Below are 23,702 nucleotides of genomic sequence, written 5' to 3'. Positions count from 1 at the left end.
ACAGAAGATAAACTGTACTGTAATTGATCAGGCTAACACCGAAACATAGTACCATGAAATACTTCGTTAAACCAAGGCCATAAGCTGACTTAGGGCCATAGTAAAACTTCGGTTACCATCAAACATAGTCAATTTTGTATCCCTTGTAAATTTAGATGGCCGTTAACAGATGAACAGATATTCTACATGAACTCTTGACTAGGTAATCAGCAAATTAGAGAATGAAACTGGGCTCATTGAAAACGAACATATTAACAGGGGCAAACAAAGACGATCCAAGATGGACTTGGTGGTAAAAATTAGAAATTTGACTAGGACTTTCTTCCTATTCTTGAGTTGGGAAAGTGAGAGTTGGAACATGTAAAGGTGAGAGGGAAATTAGCGATTACGGGCAATAAGAGAAAGGGAGAGTTTGAGAGCGAGGAAAAGAACAAGATCGAGATAGAGAGAGACAAGAGAAGGAATAAGAAAACAAAGCGAAAGAGCGAGAGGGAGAATTTGAGCTGAATAAGTTAGACGTTGAAAGACCGTTTGTGTCACATATTTCCATTATTTTGACATAAGTGCAAATAACTTTGAAATGGTTGTGACAGTGTTAGACTACTTTATTACAAAGTGTACTAGGTGGGAGGGGGCGGATTCAGCTTTTGCTTTGAAAGATGGCGGACATTGGTTAAGTAACTCATTTTTTAAGGCTTATGAGTCAGTACCAGAGGATTATAGGCAAAGGTTCAGGAATGACATGACAAATGACAGTGGAATATGCTGTGTTTACAAGGTTCATAAGAGACTGCTTTTGAAAGATGGTGTGCATCTTAGGAAGTTGTACATTATTGAGACAAACTGAAACAGAAACTTAGTCGAGGAGTGTATTCCCACTGTGGCTAAATGTTCTTAGATGAACAAGCAGTAAATACATTAGTTGAAGCGGCTGGGTTGGCAGATTGGCTTACGCTTGAAGATTAACAATTTTTTAAAGATAGACATCTTCTTTAATGCAATAGATGTGACGTTTCGGTGTAGATGCTAATAGTGTTATCAAGCAAATGATACACAACATTATTCACAAGGAGAATATATGCATGAAGATATTTGAGTTTATCTTACCTTCATGTAAAATACTTTAATTTTTTGGTCAATGACGCTTTAACAAGTTTCCGTGTCACCCTTCCCAGGAGGGTGACAACTTAAAAAAAATTTATTACCCGCTGCCACGGTAACCGCCACCCTGTCCGTCGAGAAGCTGTATCGGTAACAGTCGTATGACGTCATGATATAACGCACGCGGTCATGGAGTTTGAAAACCGTTTTATTAGCTGTTTTTGAGTTCACCGTGTGCAGATTTATTTTACCGAAGTTAACTGCATTAATTAAACTATTTTATACATTGAGTCATTTTGCACACTCAACCTAAACATAATCAACCATTTTTATAGCAGTTTTAAGCTTGTCAGAATAAGTTTCACTGATTTTAAAAATCAAGTCGAGAGGCATTTTGTTTCCATGTCATATAGGCGATAGGGAGCTTGTCGCTCTTCAAAATGAAATAAAATGATATTTGGTACATTTAACATGACGGTAAGAAACGTTGTAAACTTCTCCGTCGGGTAATACGGTCTGATGTATATGGTGTACTATAATTGCCATCGCGTGGCGCGTAAAAAGACTACGTCGACAACGACGTCGCATAAAAGAGTAAACGTCGTGTACGAGTAGTGAGTTAGTTTTTAGTTTTACGCCGCACTCCAGCAATATTCAAGCTATATGGCGGCGGTCTGTAAATAATCGAGTCTGAACCAGACAATCCAGTGATCAACAGCATGAACATCGATCTGCGCATTTCGGAACCGATGACACATGTCAACCAAGTCAGCGAGCCTGACCACCCGCTCCCGTTAGTCGCCTCTTACCACAAGCATGGGTTACTGAAGGCACTTTCTAATCCGGACCTTCACGGGTGAAAATGGAGAGAGAAAAAGGGCTGGAGAAGTGATATATAGGTAGATGTAATACTAATCTGTGAATTAAAACGCAATTCAAGATACATGTGTGAGGTTTAAGCTGCTTTTGACGGCCCGAGGTATGCCGGACCGAACAATAGTGTCGGTGATTATGTTTAGAGTGTGGGGAAGAGATCGTTTCATTTTGCAGATTGGTATGCCTTACATACAATGAACAGTGAACTTCTAGGGTGGTATTTGATTGGATATAGGTGTAAAACATTTTCGAGTCGACAGAAATGTATATCGAGAGTCACTGAAGCATTTTTGCGTTTTAAATCCTGTTTCGTTTAACGATTCTTCTTTTAGACGTAACCTTGGTCAGCCACGTTCAGAGGCCGATAACCACTCGATAAAGTCAGACGTCGCCCACGACGTCGCCCGTTATTTTGTAGCCAAAGCCAAAATATATTTTACAAAGCGACGTCGCGCAAGACGTCGTCTTTTTATGCGACGTCCTTTTTTACGCGCCACGCGATGGCAATTATAGGACACCATAGATGTACGCCTTTTGTAGCAGTGTCATCCCTCTCTTCTACCGGCTCGGGTGACACTGGTACAAAACGTACATGAGACCGTATTACCCTCGAGAGAAGCTTACATCTTATAATATACAATTGAAGAGGTTGATGTACTGTGGTGATATTGCGGATAGTTATTGTGATTATAGATGATGGCTATGAAGGTACATTCTACAAGCCACCGGAAAACCAGCTGCAAGCGACGAAGAGTATCCTTCAGGTGTTGTCTACCGCATTCAATGCGAACGGTGTAACTCGTACGTAGTTGAAACGCCCCGCACCATTCGTGAAGTAAAAGAGATTCCAAATCTGACCACACCGAAGCGAATCTGCATCAATCCATCATTTGGAACAACATGAACATCACTGAAGTCAACCTGTGAGACTACAAGACAAGCAAGCGCTGAGAGGCAATCAACATCAAACGACTCGATCCTACATTTTACAATCTACAGCGATCAACGTTATTACAACTCTAAGCTTACCATAATCTAATCAAGGTCAGTCAAGAATAGCCCTTCCCTATTCTTTGTCCATCTGGCTTATTAGCCAGTATATATAATCACAACAACTATGAAATAGCGATGATATCAAATGTGAGCGTATGCTGCCCCACCTGTGGCACCCGCCATAGACATATACAAAGGTTGTCTACTGACAACCTTACAAATACGGAAACGTACGGCACAACTCCAAATAGGGAATTTCATCGTACATAATTTTTGTCGCGGATGCATCAAATTTCAATTGAAGTGTCCTCCACATGTCTGCCGTAAATCCTTTTGAAAGCTTTACTGAGGCCTTGAATGTTTAAGTGTGATCGAAAAACTTCAAGAGTTCACGTTGGCTCTTTGAAACCTTGTTAAAACGAACATGCTCGACTGAAGCTCAAAAGGTGGGAAATGTAACAACCAAAGGCTCTGAATACAGAGAAAGTCCTTCTTTGACTGTATAAAGGATTATGGTTAATCATTGAGGCAGTGGATTGGTGGTACATTTGCTTGACCCAGCAATATATCTCTCTATGTAGAGATTTCTGTATGTAGCTTGGGTATCCAGAACAAAAGAGGCATGGTTATGTCTTCAGGTTTTAGGGCCAAACCGTGATAGCACCGGGGAATGGCAGATTTCTTCCTCCGTTAACATACCGGACTAAATGTGTCATTATATGATATGTCACGTATACCAAGCTGTTTGATCAAACAAGCTCTGCAATGATATTTACATGTTAGGGTTATGGTGTTTGAGGCCTTGTCACTGCGAACAACTACACACTTGTCAAGCCGGTAGAAGACCCTGGATGACAGCTGGCGAGACAGAATCGGTTTACTCCAATACTATTTCCTCTTATCCAGTTTGTGCATTCTACTAATGACAACATTACGATCTGACTTAACCCACTCTGAAAGACATTCTACAGGTTCCTCTTTTGACCCCTTTTTAGCAGATGCTTAGACAGCACCCATAATGATTTTCAGTTGGTAGGCGTCTGTTCCCGATAATTAGGTCCAAATTTGAATAGCTGACATGGGTTGCTGTTGGAGCAATGGCGAGGTCACCCCCGATTATATGCCCTCCAGATCTGGAGCAAAACAATGTCTTGACAGCCGACTGAAGTGGAAATAACGTAGCAAGTTAATAGTAAATAGATATGAAGTTAGACAGTTATCACCTTTGCACTTTGCAACATATGTATTATTTTTCCAGCACACTTCGAGATATTATCCTTTACGACTCATATACGTATCACATTAGACTGATTTGATCATCTGATTTGATCATAGCACCTTGAAATACATCGGTAAACATCACAGGATGCAAGCTGTAAATCAGCGTTAGTACCACTGTCATTGTCGAGCATATTAAATGTTTATCCCTCGTAAAGTGAGATAGGTGAACTATATTCTACAGGAATCTGAGTCTTGGCTATGAAACGGACAATGTTATCGAAGAAAGAAATTGGTAACATGAATAACTGAAAACCTATCTTTCTGACATATACGTTAACACAAACAAAGACAAACTAAGATTTAGATGGTGGTGAACTGTGAAATCTAAAGAACTTGCTTCGTACTTCCCTGGACACTTGGATTGCAGTAGTGGCGATTACTATGGAATCCTCGAAGGGACATTGTCGCGATGTCGCGTGTCGCGTTTTGGTTTATTTTGCCTCACTTTACTTGTTTTTGAGAGGGCGACAATGCGACAGAGCGACAGTGTCCCTTCTCGGATTCTATAGATTACACATACAGGGTATATATTTTGAGGCATCTTCACGCTACCAACGACTACAAACATATCCGGCATAGCCAACCTCGTTCTCTGTATAAGGCATAAAAAAGAAATAAGAACATAAAATATAATAAAGATACATCAGTTAAAAAAATAACTAGAACAACTTTCCTAAAGATGAGAGAATCAGAATCAGTTGTATAAAGAAAAATTGGAAGTTTTCCTTTGCGAAGAATGGTTTAACGTGTGAAAAGACATATGTTCTACTAGTTGGTCAATGTTAAATATACCAGTAAATGCATTTACGCATTACGTGTAGCACAGCAGTAAATAAATATTTAATAATTTAAACGTGCAACAAAACACCATACAAGGTTCCAGATATAACGAAAGAATATGCAGAGGATCTTGGATATTCCTACTGAACGCTAACACAGGAGGCCCTTGTCGGTTTCAAAGAAATATATAGAGAGACTCCTGATGGAATGTAGTATTGTTTAGAAAGTCTAGTAGCATTCAAACATATCACAGAAAAAATATCCAGGATCACATACACCATAGGATAAAATATAGATGTTTCTTAAAGAACTGACGCTAAGCTTATGTACCCGCAATACCAACAGTACCCGCAATACCAATAGTACCCACAATACCAACAGTACCCTCAATACCAACAGTACCCACAATACCAACAGTACCCGCAATACCAATAGTACCAACAATACCAACAGTACCCACAATACCAACAGTACCCACAATACCAACAGTACCCACAATACCAACAGTACCCACAATACCAACAGTACCCTCAATACCAACAGTACCCACAATACCAACAGTACCCACAATACCAACAGTACCCACAATACCAACAGTACCCACAATACCAATAGTACCCGCAATAACAATAGGATGCCATGTCCCTAACACGCTTGTACTGACACAACAGAGAGCTATTGGTATCCACTTGTAGGCCAGGTTTCATTACGCAGCTCTCCAAATTTCACGTATGTTCGCATTTTCTTATTGGTCGTTATTGGTCGTGTCGCTGATGAACAATTTCCACAGAGAGTACTGCTTCTATTACACATGTTAATGGCAGCAGCTGTGCTTCCTGTCGCTCTTACTGGGGCTATTTATACAATGAAAAACTACGATCAATCCATGTCAAAAGGTCACGTCATCACAGACATCCAACATTGTGGTAAGTAAATTAGGTCCTAATTGAGACTTCTTGCATACGATAAACAGGAAACCTGAAGAATCTGTCCGCATCTGAGTGGTGCTGTCAGCCGGTGTGTATTACAACGTCACACATTACACGGTCTGTCACTCAAGGACATGCTGGCACCGCCAGCGGTGATGTCCCAGTGACCACTGTGTGTGTATTTAACCAGGCCCCAGACACAGTCATAATGTAGTACATTGAATTGACATCATTGACAGGGAACGCTCATTGCCCGGCTGGTTTTGTCTGCTATGGTATCGTGAACATTCGCAATTACCAAACACATTAACTACGTCCGTTTTGGGTTCATGTCGTAAGTTCGATGTCTGACAAAACCTCCTTCAGTTACGAAGTTGGAACAAACTTACAATCAATCTGAAAGTGTGCCTTAAACATGTGTATATACCGCCTCCAGCGAGAGCATTTGTTTCACTGTGCGGTATTTCTGTTTTATCAGTCCAGATGGATGTTATAACATGTTCCGTGGCTTCCAAGACATGGGTCGCATAGGCATGCTGTGTGTACGGGTGGAGAGAGTTCAGGGGGTCGTCTGTTGCTTTTATAGACATCTGATGACATTTTTGTACGTGGGCAGTATGTTGATTTGGTCGTTATGTCAACTATTTCTTGGGTAAGCCTTGGGGTAGATCCCCACCCCTGAAATTACTAATGTAGCACTTTGGAAGTTTGAAAGAACAGAGACATTCATGTCAGCTGTGGAGAACACTGTGTTGCCATCACGGTTATCTTATCTTAATTCAATGCTGACCTTGACATTTACGTAACTGTGTCACTTGACATACTTATCTAGCAGATGTGGTTGTCTTGATTCTCACTTCTCCAGAACATCGCCGTGCAGTTAACACGAACTTCTTTGGTAGCCACTATAATCTACTTTGTCCAAACCACAGCCAAAGTTAGCAGATGGGTGAAGATCATGGGACCTTTCATTGTAAAAGAGACCATGCGAGTGACAGATTGGACACATTCGAGATTATTACAGCCCTACTGTTTGACAAAGTAAAATTTCTTACAATTTGTCTGATTACTAACTCTTAAGCCTTTGGGTTACCTGTAACTGAACTAATTCTCAAATAACGACAGTGAGCATTGCTACTGTTTACACATACGTTAGCGGTGACATTTTCCTGAGTCTGATAATTGATTTCCTACTCACTACACACAAATGCCTTCAAGTGCATATAGATAATAACTGTCGATCGTTTAACTATACCTGACACTGCTTGTAGTTCTCTTGCACTGATGATGAGTGGCCTTAAAAGGTCATTCGTGACATTTCTGTGCTTACATATTACAGAAAACCGTCTCATGCTATCTTAATTACAAACATATTGCTCATTTTCGAGATTACGTGTGGTATTCTATGTATACCAGGACGTGTCACATTAGAGTGGAAGGAAATGACATTTGCACAATAGTTGACGACACGTTGTGCAGCAGTTTTCTCTTTAAGAGCTCGTTACTTCGTGATGTATTGAATAGATCTACTGGTTTTCTTCCTATATAGTCATATTATATTTAAACATCACGTACAACGTGACGTACTGACATATAGCTAGAGAGAAATATCGACATGTTTATTCGATTCCCAAAGTTGAAATCAGCAACAATATGATCACGCAATATGTTGCCACATGATCATAAAACACAACCATACGTTTTATACGAATCGTGACAAGACATGTTTTCCCAAATCTCATTTAACTTATTTAAGCATTGTACTGAAATTCCTAGACGCAGTTGAAAGAAAAGCAGTCAAGTTAATGACAAGTGTAACTTGTAGCTGTATTGGAGCGTTTTACTCAGGAATGCCTCAGGAATATCACATCTGAATCTGCACTACACGTTCAAAGCTGTAAAGGTATGAAGAATTTCATATTACTGGTTTCTTTTCTGGACTTTCTTTTCATAGAGTTGGTTGATAATATAAGCTATACACTTTCGGTAACGTTACGACGTTATACGTCAGAGCACGTCAGAGATGTGATGCTCCCCCCATACCATAACGCCTACCACCAAACTGAACAACGCACGCGTCACCATACCGTTCACCTCGCCGTCTGTACACCCTTGCCTGTCTAGATGAAATCTCAGCTCGTCAGTAAACAAAACACCATCCCAATCTTGTCTCCTGTACCGTAGGTACTGTCTGCACCCAGGCAAGTCGTGCCTGTCGGTGACGGTGGAGTGTAATTGGACGTGGGGCCGAATGTTGTGCTACCTCAGTCTGTTCCATACAGTCCTGGAACTGATTAGACGTAAGCCAGGAATGGTCCGAGTAGTCAAACTGTCATTTGATGGGTAAGCCGAATGTGGTTGTCTGGTTGACTTGACGTCACGCGTGGACAGCCGGTCCAAGGCAAATCTCTCGTGTTCCCATTGTGTTTAAAACGTCTCCATAGAGATGAGATCGTGTTTCGATGGACACCAAGATGTCTGGCCACTTCATTTTGGGCCATTCCAGTCTCCGGCATACTCAGAATGCGGAGACGCTGATTATCTATAGGTTTAGGTTGAAAGTAACGTATTTTGCACAACATTCAGAGGCACAATCAACCGTTTTTCAGTTTTCAATATCAGGCTTGTGAACTTCAGGTGTAGAAAAAGCATGCAAAAAGTGAGTAAGTTCATTGTGCTCAAACAGCACGTGCCACGCGCGATACGTAACATCAAATTTCATGCAAAGTGGTTTGCTACATGTTTATTAAGGGTTATTTTTGTACCTTTTCAAATAACTGTTATTTTATGCAATTTTATGTTATGCACAGTTACTTTTTCCCGTTAGTATATGTATAGATTTGGGGACTCACCATGAGTTACAACAGATTTGCAATACATTATCTATGATATTACGTTTATCATGCTGGACTGATATTTCCAGAGCATGTCGTTTACTTTCACCATGTTGGTGGAACCTCACTTTGATGTACATAATATAATCCTGACTCTTTCAGTTCAGATTTGTCGACGGTAGATGGCAGAGGTAGAGTCCACATATTTGAAATATATATTTGTAGTCATCCTTACTTCGTTAAGTTCTTCAGTGGTTGCTATTACATCTTGGCGTATGTGGACTCATCCAGAGTTATAGTACCTCTCCAATACCCTGTCAGACTCTGATCCAGTGGCCAGGGACTGTGACCAGGGTAACGGCGTCTCCTTCCTGACCGCGTCAACGCGTTGGGCGTTGCTCATATTATCAACCTCTGAGTTGTGCAACCCACACGTCATCATGTACAGACCGCTCTGATAAATCTGGAATGTTTACTGACTAGTCGAGCAGTGAATCATGCTCCCTCACTACCTCACTGACGCTGAAATAGGGTGCCTATTGTGTAGGGATATAGAAGTCTGAAAGATCGATAGCGTTCAGGAGGAATTGACAGATCAGAAGTAAGCTTTGTAGAATGTGATTGGTTTTTTTCATGAAATGGAGAGATTTTTAGAGCATGTCAACGAATAGGTTTTATTACCATGGTACAGTGCAAGACCATATTACAGCTTTGATCTGACAGTTTAACGTGTTGAGATATCAGTGAATACCAATCAATTTCAACTGAATGTGAAAGGTGAAGATGAAACACGACTCTAAATAAATAACCGTGCAAATAACGGTTTGTAGCTTCATTTCTAATAAAACAAAATACAACCAAAAAATGCGCTATGTATCGCAGGCCGTTCGCGTGCTTCAAGAAAACAACTGCATAATATTGACCTAGATGTTGATAAGATTGTCCAGTTTACTTATTCAGATGTGACCATTGAACGTTAGATTAAACTGTAGGTCCTGTTTAATGTGATAGGTATGTTGTATTCCTGTAGATTATTCAGAAGCATGTGATATTTGTATGTGTGTATAGCAATGAATCTCGTACTACTGCTGAATGGCGAGAAAACTATGAGCAACTAGTGAATGACTGGAGATTTAGCTCTTGGAAGAACTACTCCACCGCCATCCATGGTTTACCGGAGTATCTCGCTTAGACTTCCGGGAGACGAACAGTGTCGCTAACTCAGATATAAGGGTTAAGACGTGTTTCTAGTTCAGACATGCAGGACTTGAATAGAAGTTCTAGCTCAGACAATCTGGATGTTTGCTGTGTTTCAGTAAGTTACGCGGTGAGGTATTGTCATAACACACACGTTCGCAGGAAGCACTGAGGTTTAATTCAAATTACACTAACGAAAACATGGAGAAGTAGGTAGACAGTGGTTGAATCTAATTAGAGCGTGGACAGGCGCAGCGGGTGGATCCTAGTTTAGCGTGGACAGACGGGAGTAGGCAGTTGGTGGATCCTAGTTGAGCATGGACAGACGTGGGTAGGCAGTGCGTGAATCCTAGTTGAGCGTGGACAGACGTGGGTAGGCTGTGCGTGGATCCTAGTTGAGCGTGGACAGACGTGGGTAGGCAGTGCGTGAATCCTAGTTGAGCGTGGACAGACGTGGGTAGGCTGTGCGTGGATCCTAGTTGAGCGTGGACAGACGTGAGTAGGCAGTGGATGAATCCTAGTTGAGCATGGACAGACGTGGGTAGGCAGTGAGTGGATCCTAGTTGAGCGTGGACAGACGTGGGTAGGCAGTGAGTGAATCCTAGTTGAGCATGGACAGACGTGGGTAGGCAGTGAGTGGATACTAGTTGAGCGTGGACAGACGTGGGTAGGCAGTTGAAGAAATTCTAGTTGAGCGTGGACAGACGTGGGTAGGCAGTGAGTGAATCCTAGTTTAGCGGGGACAGACGTGGGTAGGCAGTGCGTGAATCCTAGTTGAGCGTGGACAGACAGGAGAAGGCAGTTGGTGGATCCTAGTTGAGCATGGACAGACGTGGGTAGGCAGTGCGTGGATCCTAGTTTAGCGTGGACAGACGTGAGTAGGCAGTGAGTGAATCCTAGTTGAGCGTGGACAGACTTGGGTAGGCAGTGCGTGGATCCTAGTTGAGCGTGGACAGACGTGAGTAGGCAGTGGATGAATCCTAGTTGAGCGTGGACAGACGTGGGTAGGCAGTGAGTGAATCCTAGTTGAGCATGGACAGACAGGAGTAGGCAGTTGGTGGATCATAGTTGAGCATGGACAGACGTCGGTAGGCAGTGGGTGAATCCTGGTTGAGCGTTGACAGACTTGGGTAGGCAGTGGATGAATTCTACTTAAGCGTGGACAGACGTGAGTAGGCAGTGGGTGGATCCTATTTGAATGTGGGCAGACATGGCTAGGCAGTGAGTGAATACTAGTTGAACGTGGACAGACGTGGGTAGGCAGTGAGTGAATCCTAGTTGAACGTGGACATACGTGGGTATGCAATGGATGCATTCTAGTTGAGCGTGGGCAGACGTGGGTAGGCAGTAAATGAATCTTAGTTGAGCGAGGACAGACGTGGAAAGGCAGTGAGTGGATCCTACTTGAGCGTGGACAGACGTGGGTAGGCAGTGGATGAATCCTAGTTAAGCGTGGACAGACGTTGGTAGGCAGTGGGTGGATCCTATTTGAATGTGGGCAGACGTGGGTAGGCAGTGAGTGAATACTAGTTGAGCGTGGACAGACGTGGGTAGGCAGTGGATGAATCCTAGTTGAACGTGCACAGACAGACGTTGGTAGACAGTGGGTGGATCCGAGTTGAGCGTTGGCAGAAGTGTATAGTCAGTGGATGAATCCTAGTTGAGCATGGACAGACGTGGGTAGGCAGTGGGTGAATTCTAGTTGAGCATGGACAGACGTGGGTAGGCAGTTGACGAATCTAATTGGAGCGTGGACAGGCGGAAGTAGGCAGTGGATGAATTCTAGTTGAGCGTGGACAGACGTGGGTAGGCAGTGAGTGAATCCTAGTTGAGCGTGGACAGACGTGGGTAGGCAGTGGATGAATCCTAGTTGATCGTGGACAGACGTGGGTAGGCAGTGGATGAATCCTAGTTGAGCGTGGACAGACGTGGGTAAGTAGTGGATGAATCCATACGAAGGGTAGGCAGAGTGGAGTGGGTAATTCATGAATCCTGGTTCATAGAACACAGAAGAGGGTACCACGTAACCGTTACTAACAATGAGTCAGTGTTTGCATGTCTTATGAACAGGAACACTAATATTTGCCCATACTCATTGCACGCCCGATAAGCATTCACTCCTATGAACAAACACACCCAATACAACCAATCCGTTCACCCTTTACGTACCATGAATAAATTATGAGATGCCCACTAAACTTGACACGCCCACTAAAAAGTCACTAACAATGACATTACCCCCGAACAGTCACTCGCACCTAATAAGACTTGACATTACCACTGTACAGTCTCTCAGAACGAGATAATCATTCCCAGCCCCATACGCAGTTCACATTAATACAATATTCATACCATTTCTGCCACAATTATCAACTCAATTCTGCTCTTTTCACGCTGACACGCAACATAACCTTGTCCAGCGAAATCATAGGCTACCTAGCTGAACAGTCATGCGCACTGAAATAGTTATGAATTACCTTTCAACTAGTCAGTCAATAAATATCAGAGAGCACATACCCACTAAACAGTTGCTATCTGTAAATAGTCATCACTGACCCACGGAACAGTTACTCTCTGTAAAATAGTCATCACCGGCCCACAGAACAGTTATTCTCTGTAGAATAGTCATCACTGACCCACAGAACAGTTACTCTCTGTAAAATAGTCATCACCGCCCCACAGAACAGTTATTCTCTGTAGAATAATCATCACTGACAGACAGAACAGTTACTCTCTGTAAAATAGTCATCACTGACCCACAGAACAGTTACTCTCTGTAAAATAGTCATCACCGCCCCATAGAACAGTTATTCTCTGTAGAATAGTCATCACTGACCCTCTGAACAGTTACTCTCTGTAGAATAGTCATCACTGACTCACAGAACAGTTACTCTCTGTAAAATTGTCATCACCGCACCACAGAACAGTTATTCTCTGTAGAATAGTCATCACCGTCCCACAGAACAGTTATTCTCTGTAGAATAGTCTTCACTGACCCACAGAACAGTTATTCTCTGTAGAATAGTCATCACTGACTCACAGAACAGTTTCTCTCTGTAAAATAGTCATCACCGCCCCACAGAACAGTTACTCTCTGTAGAATAATCATCACTGACAGACAGAAGAGTTACTCTCTGTACAATAGTCATCACCGCTCCACAGAACAGTTACTCTCTGTAGAATAATCATCACTGACAGACAGAACAGTTACTCTCTGTACAATAGTCATCACCGGCCCACAGAACAGTTACCCTCTGTAAAATAGTCATCACCGGCCCACAGAACAGTTATTCTCTGTAGAATAGTCATCACCGCCCCACAGAACAGTTATTCTCTGTAGAATAGTCATCACCGTCCCACAGAACAGTTACTCGCTGTAGAATAGTCATCACCGGCCCACAGAACAGTTATTCTCTGTAGAATAGTCATCACTGACTCATAGAACAGTTACTCTCTGTAGAATAGTCATCACCGGCCAACAGAACACTTGCTCTCTGTAGAATAATCATCACTGACAGACAGAACAGTTACTCTCTGTACAATAGTCATCACCGCCCCACAGAACAGTTACTCTCTGTAAAATAGTCATCATCGGCCAACAGAACAGTTACACTCTATAGAATAATTATCACTGACAGACAGAACAGTTACTCTCTGTACAATAGTCATCACGGGCCCACAGAACAGTTACTCTCTGTAAAATAGTCATCACCGGCCCGCAGAGCAGTTACTCTCTGTAGAATAGTCATCACTGACTCATAGAACAGTTACTCTCTGTAGAATAGTCATCATCGGCCAACAGAACAGTTACACTCTATAGAATATTTATCACTGACAGACAGAACAGTTACTCTCTGTACAATAGTCATCACGGGCCCACAGAACAGTTACTCTCTGTACAATAGTCATCACTGACCCACAGAACAGTTACTCTCTGTAGAATAGTCATCACCGCCCCACAGAACAGTTACTCTCTGTGAAATAGTCATCACCGTCCCACAGAACAGTTACTCTCTGTAAAATCGTCATCACCGGCCCACAGAACAGTTACTCTCTGTAGAATAATCATCACTGACAGACAGAAGAGTTACTCTCTGTAGAATAGTCATCACCGCCCCACAGAACAGTTACTCTCTGTAAAATAGTCATCACGGGCCCACAGAACAGTTACTCTCTGTAGAATAGTCATCACCGCTCCACAGAACAGTTACTCTCTGTAGAATAATCATCACTGACAGACAGAATCTTTACTCTCTATACAATAGTCATCACGGGCCCACAGAACAGTTACTCTCTGTAAAATAGTCATCACCGGCCCACAGAACAGTTATTCTCTGTAGAATAGTCATCACCGCCCCACAGAACAGTTATTCTATCTAGAATAGTCATCACCGCCCCACAGAACAGTTACTCTCTGTAAAATAGTCATCACCGGCCCACAGAACAGTTACTCGCTGTAGAATAGTCATCACCGGCCCACAGAACAGTTATTCTCTGTAGAATAGTCATCACTGACTCATAGAACAGTTACTCTCTGTAGAATAGTCATCACCGGCCAACAGAACACTTGCTCTCTGTAGAATAATCATCACTGACAGACAGAACAGTTACTCTCTGTACAATAGTCATCACCGCCCCACAGAACAGTTACTCTCTGTAAAATAGTCATCATCGGCCCACAGAACAGTTACACTCTGTAGAATAATTATCACTGACAGACAGAACAGTTACTCTCTGTACAATAGTCATCACGGGCCCACAGAACAGTTACTCTCTGTAAAAAAGTCATCACCGCCCCGCAGAACAGTTACTCTCTGTAGAATAGTCATCACTGACAGACAGAACAGTTACTCTCTGTACAATAGTCATCACCGCCCCACAGAACAGTTACTCTCTGTGAAATAGTCATCACCGTCCCACAGAACAGTTACTCTCTGTAAAATCGTCATCACCGCACCACAGAACAGTTACTCTCTGTAGAATAATCATCACTGACAGACAGAACAGTTACTCTCTGTAGAATAGTCATCACCGCCCCACAGAACAGTTACTCTCTGTAGAATAGTCATCACTGACTCACAGAACAGTTACTCTCTGTAAAATAGTCATCACCGCCCCACAGAACAGTTACTCTCTGTAGAATAGTCATCACTGACCCACAGAACAGTTACTCTCTGTAGAATAGTCATCACTGTAAAATAGTCATCACCGGCCCACAGAACAGTTATTCTCTGTAGAATAGTCATCACCGCCCCACAGAACAGTTATTCTATCTAGAATAGTCATCACCGCCCCACAGAACAGTTACTCTCTGTAAAATAGTCATCACGGGCCCACAGAACAGTTACTCGCTGTAGAATAGTCATCACCGGCCCACAGAACAGTTATTCTATCTAGAATAGTCATCACTGACTCATAGAACAGTTACTCTCTGTAGAATAGTCATCACCGGCCAACAGAACAGTTACTCTCTGTAGAATAATCATCACTGACAGACAGAACAGTTACTCTCTGTACAATAGTCATCACCGCCCCACAGAACAGTTACTCTCTGTAAAATAGTCATCATCGGCCCACAGAACAGTTACACTCTGTAGAATAATTATCACTGACAGGCAGAACAGTTACTCTCTGTACAATAGTCATCACGGGCCCACAGAACAGTTACTCTCTGTAAAATAGTCATCACCGCCCCGCAGAACAGTTACTCTCTGTAGAATAGTCATCACTGACAGACAGAACAGTTACTCTCTGTACAATAGTCATCACCGCCCCACAGAACAGTTACTCTCTGTGAAATAGTCATCACCGTCCCACAGAACAGTTACTCTCTGTAAAATCGTCATCACCGCACCACAGAACAGTTACTCTCTGTAGAATAATCATCACTGACAGACAGAACAGTTACTCTCTGTAGAATAGTCATCACCGCCCCACAGAACAGTTACTCTCTGTAGAATAGTCATCACTGACTCACAGAACAGTTACTCTCTGTAAAATAGTCATCACCGCCCCACAGAACAGTTACTCTCTGTAGAATAGTCATCACTGACCCACAGAACAGTTACTCTCTGTAGAATAGTCATCACCGCACCACAGAACAGTTACTCTCTGTAGAATAATCATCACTGACAGACAGAACAGTTACTCTCTGTAGAATAGTCATCACTGACTCACAGAACAGTTACTCTCTGTAAAATAGTCATCACCGCCCCACAGAACAGTTACTCTCTGTAGAATAGTCATCACTGACCCACAGAACAGTTACTCTCTGTAGAATAGTCATCACCAGATATGTGTATTTTGTCGAGTATTATTCGAGCTATACTCGATTTTATGAGCCGTATACCTATCACAAAACAAATCTGATGTATTGTACTCAAGTATAGGATTACAACGAATTATAGCACTGTGAAATACCACGCTAAACCACGCTGTAATCTGAAACTCTACCATAGTAAAGCTATCATCAAACATAATTAACTTTTTCTTCCATTGTAAATGTCGTGAACGGGTGAACCCATATTCAACATGAACCAGACTCTGGGAATAAAAAATGGAATTAAAGAAGAAAACTGGTCATTGAAATTATTGAAAACTAATCTTACTGACATATAACAGGCGCAAACAAACACGACCAAAGATCTGGAGGAAACCATCAGAAGTTTCAGAAATGACTTGAACCCAAACCTGGAATTGCAGTATTGGGTGTTTTACAAAGAGATCGGTTATAAACACAAGGAAAAGCGTATCGTAACACCCCATATTCTTCAAAGTATCACTATGTAACCATTAACCATAACAAAGGGACTTACCCAAACCGCAAGGAAAATCAGTACCTGGATAGACTGGCCCTCAGGGAATACTTAAATATGAACGTCAAAGAACGTAAAACTGTACTTTATTTTGAATACACAATGCCATATAGAATAGTGGTCAAATTTAACAAATGTTATATTGGGGATTGCACTTTCTCAGTAAAGTACAAATTGTAGTCCCATCTGGGATTCGAACCCCCACCCTCAGAGCCAGGCATCTAATCGCCAGCACACAAGCGTCATCCACTTAACCAACTCAGCCAACGCTGCTTCCACGAAAATGGAAGTCGGACAATTGGTAGTCTAGACTACGGACTTTGTGTACCCCTCTGATCTGAGTGTAAATTGGCACTTTATTTATCCAAGCAAATCTTGATAAAAGGACAAGTCTTGAAGAGATGACAACTGTCATAGGACAGTTGCGGCCATCGTCAGTATTCCGGCAATCAACCCTCAAGAAATCACATAAGGATAAACAAATAAAAAACGAGCACAATGTCAGTATCTGGTGTAACCTCCACCAACTGCAGTAACGACTCCGACCCTCCTGAACATATTAGACGTTGAATTTGACGTTGATGTATTGGGTTCTATTCTTGATGGAGGGTTTGTTCCAGTACATCAAGATCTTGTTCTGGAAGACCTTTCTGGCGTATTCTTCGACCAATAATGTCCTAAACATGTTCTGTGGGATTGAGATTGAGACCAAGGTGGAGTAACTACTGCCTCCTGACGTAAGAAATCGCCAACGGCATGTGCACGGTGTAATTTGGAGAATATATCCTCATTATATGTCGACATGAATGCTGACGGTCATTAACGTAATTAGTATGCGGATTTTTTCCTGGCCAGCTGGCTGCAACAGCTCTTGCAACAGCCCTCAATGACATACCAGCATTCTGTATACCAATAACTTGCCATATTTGATCAGTTGTCATTTGAAAAGGCCTCATATTTGCTTATCAACGAAGGAACGAATTGATCTTCCAAGTTAACGAGCTGTAAGAACAATTAACTGAAACTTGATTAATAATGAGTACGCATTTTGCATGTCAAGGGTCAAAATGATCATAGAAGCAAACATAATTATTACATGACTATATATGGCTATATAGAGGTTAAAATAATAGCTGCTCGCTGGCTTGGTTGACACATGTCATTGGTTCCCAATTGTGCAGATCGTTGCTCGTGCTGTTGATCACTGGATTGTGTGGTCAAGACTCGATTATTTACAGACCGCCGCCATATAGCTGGAATATTGCTGAGTGTGGCGTAAAACTAAACTCACTCACTCACTTAAAATAATAGCTGTAAAATATACTCCGCAACCACATAATCTACAATAGCTAGATCGTAAATATACATGGACTCACAAACAGAACTTGCGTATAATAATATAAAGGCCTCTTCGTCTTGGCAATAACTATAAAAGTTCAATTGAAGTACAGTAGGATTAAATCAATTTTCTTCCTTGCATACATCGCAAACTCTGAATATAAAACAAAGAGATGGATCAGCTGAAAACAATAAACCTGTTTTCCAAAACACAACAGAATCCCAAGCAATTAGGAAGGCTTTATTTCAAGATGTGAAAACAATCCTGAAGGTTATGATATTTCTACAGCATTAAATATTTCAGTAAACGCATTTACAAAATGATAACAGGCAGTAAGTCTTCGCTCCACTACAAAATACATTGTCACATATATAACAAACATATAATGGCGGCTCTTGGCATTCTCGCGTTGAAAGTCCTGAAGTATTGCTGGAAACCGTCTGCCATTCTCCAGTCCACGTATACGGTAGAAACCTGATAAGTAAAATTTCAAGGGACTCGTTTACTTGTTTACTTATCAGGTATTTTACTTATCCAAACTCATCAAAACCTGCAAATGACAACCATATGCATGTATATATATACATATGTAACAATGAACAACTTATCAGGGCTGGCCTCCAGTTGTCAGTGTATTGTCAACTGCATGACGCCAGCGAGCTGTAAGTAGGATGTTTGTTTAACTGGAGACTGACACGTGCCCCTCATGTCGGATTATGTGGTGATCGCTAATTAAGTTATCCAGTCTCTTCTTAAGTAATTTACTTACAGGGACTGTGAGAAGACTTTTAGTTAAGCGGTATTGTTTACTTATCCGAGTTTAGTTAACCGGACTTTAATAGTGATAATTAATGAAGAAATTTGTAGTTAGATTCACGCCAGTGCTTAGTAACTTTTATGAAATGTAGACACATTAAAATATCTCACTGAAAGAAACCCTACTCACAGCTGATATAAATACAAATGTTTCTTATTGTCGGAAGCGTATGGCATAAGCTCCAGCCGTGGTCAACGGGCAACATGTCCTAAACACGTTGCTGAGGGAAACACAAATATCATCATTTCAGGTAGATGCATAATGTGAAAATATTTTATCAGGGTGTTCATTTTTCAGCAAAGGACTCCAAACAAGGAACGAACTGAAAGTGCCTCTGGCAGTTTAGTAAGTGAAATGTATTGAATGCATTGTCACTTGATTGGATTATGTCTTAAGACAGCTAGTTAACAGTAGATCGTCACTGGAGACTCATTAGATGACAGGAGCGGTAGGGTAGCCTAGTGGTTAAGACGTTCGCTCTTCACTCTGAAGAATTCGGGTTCGATTTCCCACTCATTAGATGACAGGGCACTGACATAGCAGTGGACTATTGAGATCTATTCCTATGTAACGTTTCAAAACGCGATTTCCAGATTTCAACGTATATTCTCAATTCCAACTTAACGTGTCTCTGATGGTGTCTCTGTAGAATCAATTAACACAGGAAACACTGGGAACAGCGTGCGGCTACTATACATGTAAAGGGCAGGAGTAGTTGGTCCTGTCGCCCTTACTGAGGCTATTTATACAGTCCATGTCAAAAGTCATCACCAGAGAACCGATATCGTGGTAAGTAGATTAGATGCTGATTGAGACTAAACAGGAAACCTGAAGCATCTGTCAGCCGGTGTGTATTACAACGTCACACATTACACGGTCTGTCGCTCAAGGACATGCTGGCACCGCCAGCGGTGATGTCTCAGTGACCACTGTGTGTGTGTGTTTAACCAGGCCCCAGACACAGTCATACTGTAGTACACTGTACTGACATCATTGACAGGGAACGTTTAATGCCCGGCTGGTTATGATTGCTGCGGTGTCATGCACATTCCCAAATACCTTAATTATTTGTTTTGGTATCATTTCAAATGTTCAATGTGTGACAAAATTCCTTCAGTTACGAAATGAATACGGTTAGTCACAAAGTGCCTGCAACAAGAAGGTGTATAAGTGCATAATAAAAGCCGGGTCTCCAATGTTCGACACAGATATCTGAAACCGAACCGTCGAACTGCTCTGAACAGGTCTGAAAGGGAGGCACCTCCTACTGGTCCCGGAACGTCTATGTACTTGAGAATGATGGGAGAATGAACAGAAATTCACAAATGAAATATAAACAGCCTTTTCCCAAGCATGTACACCCAGCGCCATAGCTGTATCAGTTAAATATGTAATTACTTATGCCCATATAGGCGTCACAATGGAAAACGCCCTCTTTCTTCGCCAATAGGCTTCAACAAACAGACCCTTCAATACACTTCCTTGAACGTTGAAGTAGGTTGTTCTGTCACTAGCATGAGAAATTAGGGTATATTAAGGGGGAGATGAAAATTATATGAATCGAGACAAACATGTTTCTCTAAAGCACATTTGCTATTTCCGCTTTTTTTCTGATTTTTGTTAACGCAGCGTGTACAGGAATCAGCTGCATGTTAATTTATCTCACAACGTGTATCTATGTTCAGCAGGGGATATTAAGTGACCCCGGTAACCTTTCAGATTTCAGCAGTTGTACTCACGTATTATTGCAAAGCACGCAGGCCTGCCATGGCATGGCATGTTCTCTCCAGGATACCTTGCCACACCTTCTTATAAGTCATATCAACCACACTTACCGTATTATTTATTTCCAGTACAATAATCACAACGCAATCCTCCACACATACATGTCCACACATACATGTCCACACATACATGTCCACACATACATGTCATTCACCGCATCGTCTGAGGGTATCTAATGTATGAGGACAACCTCATTATGTCACAAAGTGATGTTATTCCTGGACATAGATGACCTTTGTGCAACAGTGGACGACACGTTGTGCAGCAGCTTTACTCTTTAAGAGGTCGTTACTTCATGATCTATTGAATAGATTCACTCTTTTTCTTGCTAATATAGTCATAATGTATTTAAAACATCACGTACAACGTAACATACAGACACATGGCAGGAGAGCAATATCGACCTGTAATTCGATTCCCAAAGTTGAAATCAGCAACAATTTGATTACAACATATACTGGTTGATGATAACGATGTTAACAATGGCACCAATGTGTACAAATATTGGGTAGGCATACTGTGCTCTCGATATGAAGACCATTTGCTTGTGTTGTGTGTATCAACTGACAGCAGATGTACTTGTGTTGCACTGGTGGATTGTGCCCAGGAGGGTATTACTTTATTGCAAGATACTTGATGGTACCGCACTTATAACTCGCAACCCTGTATTTCTCCAATATATATAACATGGTGCTCATGGTGGATATTCTGTTCCACTTTGTGGTAGCTTTACAATCAATAGGGCAATTATTTTTAAGAAAGGCACTTCAATCATTATTAGATGATGGATATTTAACATAAAGTTTGGTCTATTCCTTTTGGGGTGATATCATTTGGCAACCAGGTTCATTGTACATGGATTTAGAATATACGTATTTCATTCAAAACATGAATTTCATTTAACGAATTTCGTGCAAACATGCCAATTTCTTGAAAGCGTTTTTCATGATGCGCACGTGAAGGGGGATGAAGACATCATTGTGGCACGAGTTCACGATTTAGCACATTATAAACACATAGCGACAGAAAAATATCGCTGATGAAAGACGTCGATCTGGTCGACCAAGGACGATAACTGGTGAACAAGACTTTTTTTGGGCGCACAACGATCGTTGTAGGGATGGCTCAGTATTGGTGTGGGGTGGAATCACTGTGACTGGAGGAACACCTGTCCATGTGTCGCAGGGTAGTACTACCATGACTACATATTGGAGGCAAACGTGGTGCTGACATGGACTTTGTTTCAGGCTGACAAGGTAAGAACAAACAGGGTTCGTATTACATGAGAACACAATCACCTTTCCATTGCTAGCAACCAGTTCAGACTTGTCACACACCACACATGCCTGGGATATCCTTGGACGACATCACCGAAAACACTCTCAGTAGACTTGACCTTGACTGGACGAAAATGATGGAATGAACCAAGCTGACATTGGACATTTGCTTAGGATTATACCTCGTCGAATCAGGGATTGTCTTGAGAATATAGACAAACTCACGCTATATAAAGGTGTTTGATTTTTCATTGTACATATATACTCTGAAAAAAGCAGGGGAACATCATTTTTAATTTACGATCTACGAGATACATCGGAGTCAATCAATGTTGATAAAATAATAATGAATGTTTCGAGAGTGCATCACTACTTGCACTTCCTTATGACCATAGTTGTTTGTACTGTAATCGCTCTTGGTAATTGGTGTATGAAATTTGCATGTGTACGATTTTCTTTTTCAAACAAAACAAATGGATAGACAACTGTATAATGCAAGATGATTGTCAAAATTAAAGGCCTACAGTGATATATCGACCTTCTTGAAAACGCCAAAATCAAGAATGACACCCCATGCACGAATATGGGGCTACTGCGTTGTGCTTGTACATCCCATCCATGTGTATAGGGGTGGTGATAAAGAGAAATGGTAGTGCATTCATAAGATGTCTGTCTTTGAAAAGTTTATGAACGCTTATACTTCCTATCTAAATTGAAAACTCAGGTTCCCCTAATCTTTGTTACGAATATGCATGGTTCATACACAGTAGGGCGATTTGGCCACTCATCTAAGGCAATTTATGGTCATCCGTTCAACTAATGCAAATCTCAGTCTGATGTCCAAGTTACAATGTTAATTGTTTCATCTCATGAACGATATATGACAATGGTTATTTCACCTTTTCATTTTATATACCCTTCTTTTTTATCACTTTATTTCTTTTTGGTCATACACGATTAATAGGTCGGCATACTTGTAGTATATAAAGCAAGTCAAATTACAGTCATTATCTACGTAAATAGATTGTGACAAGACGACCAAACTGAAACAAAAGTGTCGTATTTGAAGTGAGTGTAGGCACTAAATTTATGTAATTGATAATTCAATATTGGTTTCAAACCAGCCAGAGGAGGTACAATGTTTGCTACTTTTCTGGAATATATGTATTCTTTAGTTGATATGAAAATAAAATTATGTACATCATTTCTTCTCCCTTTGAATCCGAGAATAATGGTTTCTGCGTTTAATTTCTAATGGGTGTCGGTTTTATTTTTAATCCATTCTAGTAGATCTTGCCACATCTTTTGGACATATTTGCATTCATATAGAAGATGAATAATCGATTCTATTTCAAAATCATAAAATGCACAAAGTAGTGATTCTATTAGTTTGTATTTGTATAAATCTTTATTTGTTGTGAGGATTCTACAGAGAAAACGGTATTGAAGCCATCTGTGCTTAGCACTATAAGATGCTCGAAATGGAATAAAATTATGTGTTTTCCATAGATTAAGGTGTGATGTTCAATTCCCTATCCCATTTACTTTGATAGAGCAGTTTTTGGTTTATAACCTCTTGTGAAAAAGCCGGTTGTAAAATATGCTACATCCTTTCTTAGCTTAAATGGTATTTCCAAATTTGGAGGAATGAAAGGTAAATCTTTCGGAATATTAATTT

Source organism: Haliotis rubra, unplaced genomic scaffold (assembly GCF_003918875.1).
Source record: "Haliotis rubra isolate DU_JTF1 unplaced genomic scaffold, ASM391887v1 Scf18, whole genome shotgun sequence".
Classification (NCBI taxonomy): domain Eukaryota; kingdom Metazoa; phylum Mollusca; class Gastropoda; order Lepetellida; family Haliotidae; genus Haliotis; species Haliotis rubra.
Note: the sequence above shows the minus strand (reverse complement) of the source record.